Source organism: Sturnira hondurensis, unplaced genomic scaffold (assembly GCF_014824575.4).
Source record: "Sturnira hondurensis isolate 20B ecotype Veracruz unplaced genomic scaffold, ASM1482457v3 Scaffold0016663, whole genome shotgun sequence".
Taxonomy (NCBI): domain Eukaryota; kingdom Metazoa; phylum Chordata; class Mammalia; order Chiroptera; family Phyllostomidae; genus Sturnira; species Sturnira hondurensis.
This window is the reverse complement of record NW_028089294.1, coordinates 16,389,508-16,397,741: the sequence shown is the minus strand read 5'-3', so window position 1 is coordinate 16,397,741 and position 8,234 is coordinate 16,389,508.

The window sequence follows — 8,234 nt, the reverse complement described above, 5'->3', positions numbered from 1 at the left end:
CTAGAAGGGTTCGCGTGCACTGGTCCGTGCCGCCTGGCAGAATGCGGGGTCAGCCCAACTGTGCGTGGTTCGAGTTTCAAGCTACCAAAAGCATGTTTGTGATCTGAACAAGTCATGCAACCTCTTAGGGCCTTAGTTTCCTCATTGGTGACATAGAGGTGATACAGTAAAACCTCAGCCTAAGGTGATGGGTGGGCAAAAAGAGGTCAGTCTTGTAAAATGCAAGGGCACGTGTTTGAGGTGTCCATGAAAGGACTCGGGTTGCCGGGGTTCCCACTATGTGGGCCAAATCCTGTCCAGTCTCAGCTGCAGTTTGCTGCCACCTGGGTATTGTTTACTCTGGTTTAAATATTGATGGGAACACGTGTGGGTCCTAGCCATGCAGCTGGCTAAAGTTCCCAGGAGAGCGGCAATAATTCCATGAATCTCCTACTTGACACCCATTGTGTCTTTGGGATTGAGGGAAATTTGGCTGGAAGACACATTTTTCTGAGGACACAAGAACACTTGTCCCCCCACTGTCCCAGGGGAGCCGCAGCCCTCCCCACTCCACTGGGTAAGAACTTCAGCTCATCTCATTGGAGAGCAGTGGCCAGGGGACAGGAACTGAAGAAAACGACAATGACGTGATACCTGAATTGGCTTTACTGATGAGTTTTACTCAAAGCCCACTCTATATTAGTGTTGTTGTAAGGACTAGGGTTAAGATACGAATATGTTGTGGTGCTTGTCATGTGGTATGTGCTCACTAATCAGGTGTTCATTCCACAAATGTTTATTAAGCACCTACTATGTCCTGGGCCCTGTACTGGGTCCTAGGACTACGGCAGTATATGAGATACGTGTTTCCACCCTATGAAGCTCTCAGTTTAGGAGAAACACTAGCTTGGAGCAGTGCCTTGAGAGCTAGGATGGTTAAGCTATCACCCTATTTTTTCTAAAATACTGTCTTTCCCTAAACACTTTAAAACACTTAAGCTCTTGTATGTCTATTTTGGAACAGAAAATTCTATCCTCTTCTCTAAAGAAATGGTTCTCAAAAGGGGCTGCTTTTGCTGCCCAGGAGACATTCGGTGATGTCCGAAGACAGTTTTTTTGTTTTCATTACTTGGGGACCAGGGTACATGCTACTGGGATGCTTCCAAACGCCCTACCAAAAACAGGACATCCCACGACACAGGCTCACCTCACCCCAAATTTCAATGTGCCAAGGCGAGAAACCATGGTCTAGAGGGGCCCTGTTCCGTTCACATCGGTTATTTTTGGCAGCAAAGGCAGAGAAACACACTTCACCCTCATACATCCTAGCAAACTGGCCCTTCTGGGCTGCGCTCGATGACACTGGGGCTTGTGGGAGGGGGGAGAGCCCAGGAGGCTCCTGGGGGCAGAGAGAATGGCCCTGCAGTCTGTCCCCAGTGCTCAGCCCTGTAAGTGCATCTGGTGACTGTTATGTTTGACTGCGTCTCTGACAGAAATGAGTTTTCAAACAAAAAGCTCCTGGAAAAGACCTTGTCTTTTTTTAACCCTTTGAAGACACTACTACGATATGCAAATGAACCATATTATACTGAAGCCAAGTTTGCAGTTCATTTGGCTTTGTTTCTTTCTATTTAAAGTGTGTTCAAAGTTGTCTGGGCATAATTAATCCAGCTTGGACTTTAGGGCAGCCCAGGCTTCCCCAGTGACTGGTTTTGATCTGGTGGTTTTCTCACCCATGTGCAGCAAAGCAATAAAATTTTGGAGAAACCAGGGGAGGAGGGGGAGTGAGGCAAAATGAAATGAAGCCAGAGGAAAGGGAGGGAAGGAGGAAGGAAAAGAGAGATGGGGAGAGACAGGGAGAAAGGGGTGGGGGAGAGAGGGAGAGAGAACCAAAGCAGTTGAGGGTGGGACTCATGAGCACAGAAAGAAGGGAAATGGCCAGTGGTAACTTTCTTGGCTTCAAGAGCCCTGGTGTCCACCCTCAGCTTACCTCGGTCTTCTACCCTGCTCCCCCAAAGCACTGCATGGGAATTAGCCTACTTCCCTCTCCTCCAGCTCCTGGGCAGGTGTTGTCTCACCGCTGGGCTCCGCAGCAGAATCCTGTGTGGGAACAGCAGAGCCTTTGCAGGGAAGCTAGGATGAGTGTGTGAATTGGAGACTCTTTTGCATTCCCATTCACCTTGCCATAGTGGATTATCAGTAAATAGGTTGTTGAGAAAGCTTGAATATCCAGTACTCAGTACCAAGCACAGGATGTATGAATCACGGACCCACTCATACAGGTTGGATGATGATTCAAACTACGATGTGAATCCTTTGAACTCCGTATTTCATGTCCCATTGGCTGAACAAGCTGCATACCATTTCTTAGAAATGAGATTGTATTTTAAAATGTGCAAACGTCTGACCCGAAATGTGCAAACCACTTTTTCCAATGCAGTGTTTTACTTGGAACATCTTCAGGTGTTACATGTGTTATTGCAGATTCTTTGACATGAGGCTCTGTCTGAGTCCACCTGTGGAGGTTGTGCCTTATAAAGTCAACAACAGAAAGCAACAGATGAACCGGAATCACTTGTAATACTCGTGGTTAACAGAACTTCACATTTGCTTAAGCATCATTCTTGCTTTTAAAAATCTTGTTATTGGCTGATGCCAAGTGTTCTATAGCATTTCCCTGGTATACACAGAATTTCATAAAAGCTTCCCAAGATTTTCATCGCTTCAACTTGCCCCTGGCATAGCATAAAGCAAGTCTTCTTTACCCCCAAAGCACCTTTCTCTTGAATTTCTCTAAGGTTGGTTTTGAGCTCCTTAGAAATTCAGTGGGAGTTTCCTTATAGTGTGATATTTAATAAATTCCCCCACACACCTGGCACATGGCTGTGCTCAGTGTTTGTCAGATGGGAGAGCAAGGTGGGCTTTGCAAAATGGGCGATCAATAATGTTAGGCAACCACAGGCTGCAATATCCACTGAAGACCTCTCCTTGTTCCCCGTCCCTTCATCTGGGCATTTCCAGGACCACAGGACCTCTCACCAGGCCAGCCTCCCTCCAGTTCTAAACAGGGTCATTGTGGGGGACACTGAAGCAGTCTCGTCGTCGCCGGGGGCAGCCCAGACATTCCTCGGTCAGCCAGCACGTCTGCTCTGTTAGCATGTCTCCGGGCCTGCAGGTCAGGCCAGTGCATGGAAGCGCAAACCAATGAAAGGAATGGAAATGATGGGGCCAGAAAATCCTTCACTCTTTGTTCTTCTGACGGGTGACAGGATAATTAGTCCAAGTGAGATTCAGCCTCTCCCAGACTATATTTAGTCTAATTGCAGAGCTTGCTTTCCCCTGAAGGAGGCTGGGATTGCTCCCTGATAGGGAGCAGAACAGAACAGCCACACCGGGGCATGTGCTCCCCTTCTCAGAAGGGGGGCACTTGGTGCAGCTTGTGTCCTGGGTGCAGAAAATGGGGTTTCACCCCCTAGCTCCACCACAAACTATGCGAGACTGCAGGCCCTTTAACCCCTCTGAGCCTCAGATGTTTATATTAAATAAGAACGATATTCTCTACTTCACAGGACAGTGATGAGGATGAAATGTGATGCATTTCATAAAGCACTTTAGGAGCAGTAGATATGTGATACAAATGTAGGTGTGTTGCCATAAATAACAGCATGGCTTAGACTTCCCCTTTTACGAAGGGCCAATGCCCACTTGACCCAGACGTGTAAGACAGGTCATACTTATGACGTAAATTGGTCACTGTCTTCTTTCCCTTACTCCTCTCTGGGACCACTGTTTCCCAATCCTCAAGTCCATGGCTAATGCTCAATAAATATTTGATTGCTAATAATGACTATTACAATTAAGACATTAAAAGAGAAGCACTGATTCAGCAAACAGAAGAGATACACTGTAAATTTCATTGTCTAAGTATACACTAATACATACTTATTTGTAAATAAGTATATTTGCAAATAAACTGAGAGGTGATGCTTGGGAGAACATGTTTTCAGTCCTAAGTATACTTAAAGATGTACATAATATTGATACGACTTTGCCTATTCCTTTGGCTATACATTTTTAAATTTAATGATTTTAACATGATTTGAAATTCAACTATGTAATGAACTCTTCCCTCTCTCACATCAGACTTTATGAAAAAACCTCCTTACCTTCCTTGTGTTGTTTGTCCTATTTCCCCACCTCTCAAATGTAAAAGAATTTTATAATGCAAATGAATTCTGCTTAATTCAACACATATTTACAAAACACCTACTATGCAGAACTGAAAAATAAGAATGAAATCTATGGGATTTTCTTCTCTAACTCACCCATCATAAAACTCCAGTTATAACACACACACGGACTTGCCATTCCACGGCCAGGGTCTCAGTGCTTTGAACTACTCCTTCAACCTATTTGACACCTGCAGTCCATTGCTATTGGATAATAAGGTACTTCCCCTTCTCAGTAATTCATCCACCCCTGCCCCTCACCCCCCGCCAAGCCTTCTAGCCAAACAACGAGATTGAAGCCTTTTTTTCCAGGAAGAAGGGTGGACACGGGCTAAAGCAACAGTTATGGCTCAGCTTTGCACTTCAAACTAGACGTTTAAATGTTCAGAGTGGAACAATAGTCCTGAAAGCCAGGTTTGGGGGGGTTTTTTTTGAGACAGAAAGTTGTTGTTTTTTTTTCTCAGAAATCCTAAAGCTGGGTTTCTACATGAAAAGAACCAATGCCTTTTATTATTTTTAATCAACCTTAGATTTTTTAAAATTAAATTTATTAAAGTGACATTGGTGAATAAAATTATACAGGTTTCCCTGTCCATTTCCATGATGCACCTGTATATTGCATTGTGTGCCCACCACCCAAAGTCAAACCTTCTTCCATCACCATATACTTGGACCCCTTTACCCCTTACTACCCGCTAAGCCCCTTCCCTCTGGTAACCCCTATACTGTTGTCTGTGTCTCTGTGTTTTATGTCCTATATATGAGTGAAATCATATGGTCCTTGGCTTTTCCTGACTTATTTCACTTAGCATTAATATTCTCAAGGTCCATCCATGCTGTCGCAAATAGAAGTGTTTCATCTTTTCTTATGTCTGAACAGTATTTCATTGTATATATGTGCACCCCTTCTTTATCCAGTCATCTATGGAAGGACACTTCCGTTGTTTCCATGTCATGGCCAGCGTGAATAATGCTGCAATGAATATAGGGGTGCATATATCTTTGTGAGTGTTTTCACACTTTTTAAAAATAGCTCTCCATATTTTTTTAAAGATTTTATTCATTTATCCTTAGAGGGAAAGGGAAGGAGAGAAACATCAACGTGCGGTTGCCTCTCGTGCGCCCCCTGCTGGGAACTGGCCTGCAACCCAGGCACGTGCCCTGACTAGGAATCGAACCATGATCGTGTGGTTTGCAGGCCCGCACTCAATCCACTGAGCTACACCAGCCAGGGCCACACTTTTGGGGTAGATACCCAAGAAAGGGGTTGCTGGGTCATAAGGGAACTCTAATTTTTTGAGGACTCTTCATACTGTTTTCCATAGTGTCTGTACAAATTTACATTCCCATCAGCAGTAAATGAGGGTTCCTTTTTCTCCACAACCTCTCCAACACTTAGTACCTGTCTTGTTGATAATTGACATTCTAACAGGTGTGAGGTGATATCTCATTGTAGTTTTGATTTGCATTTCCCTAGTGGATTATGAAGTTAAGCATCTTTTCATGTATGTGTTGGCCATTTGTATGTCTTCCTGGGAGAAATATCTGTTCAGGTCCTCTGCCTATTTTTAATTTGTTTGGTGTATAAGTTCTGCTGTTGTTTGCAAATATCTTCCCCAGTTCAGCTGGTTGCTTTGTTGTTGGCAGTTTCTCTTGCTGTGCAAAAGCTTTTTAGTTTGATATAGTCCCACTCATTTATTCATGCCTTCACTACCCTTGCCTTTGGGGTCAAATTCATAAAATCTTCTCCAAGGCCAAGGTCCATAAGTTTAGTATCTATGTTTCCTTCTGTGTAATTTATTGTTTCAGAAGTTTTATTTAGGTCTTCAACCCATTTTGATTTAATTTTTGTACATGGGGACAAACTTTAGTCTAGTTTCATTCTTTTACATGTAGCTTTTCAACTTTCCAAACACCATTTAGTGATGAGGCTTTCTTTTTGTGTGTGTTTTTTGGCTCCTTTATCAAAAATTATTTGCCCATATATTGTGGTTTTATTTCTGGTCTCTCAATTCTGTTCCTTTGGTCTGGGTGTCTGTCTTTCTGCCAATACTATGCCATTTTTTTTAAAACAGTGTTTATTTTTTTAAATATTTTATTTATTTACTTATCTTTAGAAGGGAAGGAGAGAGGGAGAGAAACATCAATGTATGGTTGCCTTTCGTGTGTCCCCTGCTGGGAGTTGGCCTGTAGGGAACCGGCCTGCAACCCGGCATGTGCCCTGACTGGGAATCGAACCACGATCCTCTGGTTCGCAGGCCCGCGCTCAATCCACTGAGCTACACCAGCCAGGGCCTAATACTATGCCATTTTGACTATCATTCCTTTGTAGTACAATTTGAAGTCAGGTAGTGTGGTACCTCTGGCTTCTTCTCTTTTTTTTTTTGGATTTTGTTTTATTATTATTATTTTAAATATATTTTATTGATTATGCCATTACAGTTGTCCCATTCCACCCCTTCACTCCCCTCCACCCTGCACACCCCTCCCGCACCATTTCCCCTTTTTTGCTCATGTTCATGTGTCACGAGTTCTTTAGATTCTGTATTTCTCATAGTATTCCTGCCCTCCCCCTGTCTATTTTCCACCTACCGTCTATGCTACTTATTCTCTGTACCTTCTCCCCCCTTCTCCTCCTCCCACTCCCATTGCTAACTCTCCATGTGATCTCCATTTCTATGGTTCCGCTCTCGATCTAGCTGTCCTCTTAGCTTGCTTTTGTTTTAGATGTGGTTGTTAATAACTGTGAGTTTGCTGTCCTTTCACTGTTCATATTTTTCATCTTCTTTTTCTTAGATAAGTCTCTTTAGCATTTCATATAATAAGGGCTTGGTGATGATGAACTCCTTGAACTTGACCTTATCTGAGAAGCACTTTATCTGCCCTTCCATTTTAAATGAAAGCTTTGCTGGATAGAGCAATCTTGGATGTAGGTCTTTGGATTTCATGACTTAGAATACTTCTTTCCAGCCCCTTCTTGCCTGTAAGGTCTCTTTTGAGAAATCTGCTGACAGTCTGATGGGCACTCCTTTGTAGGTGACTGTCCCCTTATCTCTTGCTGCTTCTAGAATTCCCTCCTTCATTTTAATCTTGGCTAATGTAATTATGATGTGCCTTGGTGTGTTCCTTCTTGGGTCCAACTTCTTTGGGACTCTCTGAGCTTCCTGGATTTCCTGGAAGTCTATTTCCTTTGCCAGATTGGGAAAGTTCTCCTTTATTATTTGTTCAAACACGTTTTCCACTCTTCCCCTTCTGGTACCCCTGTAATCCGGATGTTGGAACGATTAAAGATGTCCTGGAGGTTCCTAAGCCTCTCCTCATTTTTTTGAATTCTTGTTTCTTCATTCTTTTCTGTTTGCTCATTTTTTTCTTCCTTCTGGTCCAGTCCCTTGCTCTGAGTCCCAGTTTCTTTTCCATCACTATTGGTTTCCTGTGCATTTCTCTTCATTTCAATTAGTTTGGCCTTCATTTGTTCCTCTAATTTGTGACTAAAATCAACCAATTCTGTGAGCATCCTGATCACCAGTGTTTTGAACTGTGCATCTGAAAGGTTGGCTATTTCTTGGTTGCTTAGAATTATAGGCTCTGGGGCTTTGAGCTGTTCTTGAGTCATAATGTTTTGCTCTTTTTGCACCTGTTATGTATGAGGGGCAGAGCCTTAGGTGTTCACCAGGGCGAGGCGACCCAGTCACTGAGTTGTGATGCTGTATGTGGGGGCGGGGTCAGAGAAGGGGAAAAAATGAAGCTTTGCTCTGCTCTATGATTTGTCCTCTCTGTGGCTTCCCACAAGCAAGTTGGACCCCTATGGTGCTGGTTCCCAGGTGTGTGGGCCCATGTACCCTCCAGGACCCTGTGGGTCTCTCCAACGAGCTCTCTGTGAGCCTGGGAGCCTCTCCTGGCCCCTCAACCCCGAGAAAGTCATTCCAGTTGTGCTTTCAGGCTCTAATTCCCATCCCTGGGACCCTAGTGTGAGTGGTCTGTCTCACTGTTAACTCCTTCGCTTGGTTTATCTGCGTGTGAATGTGT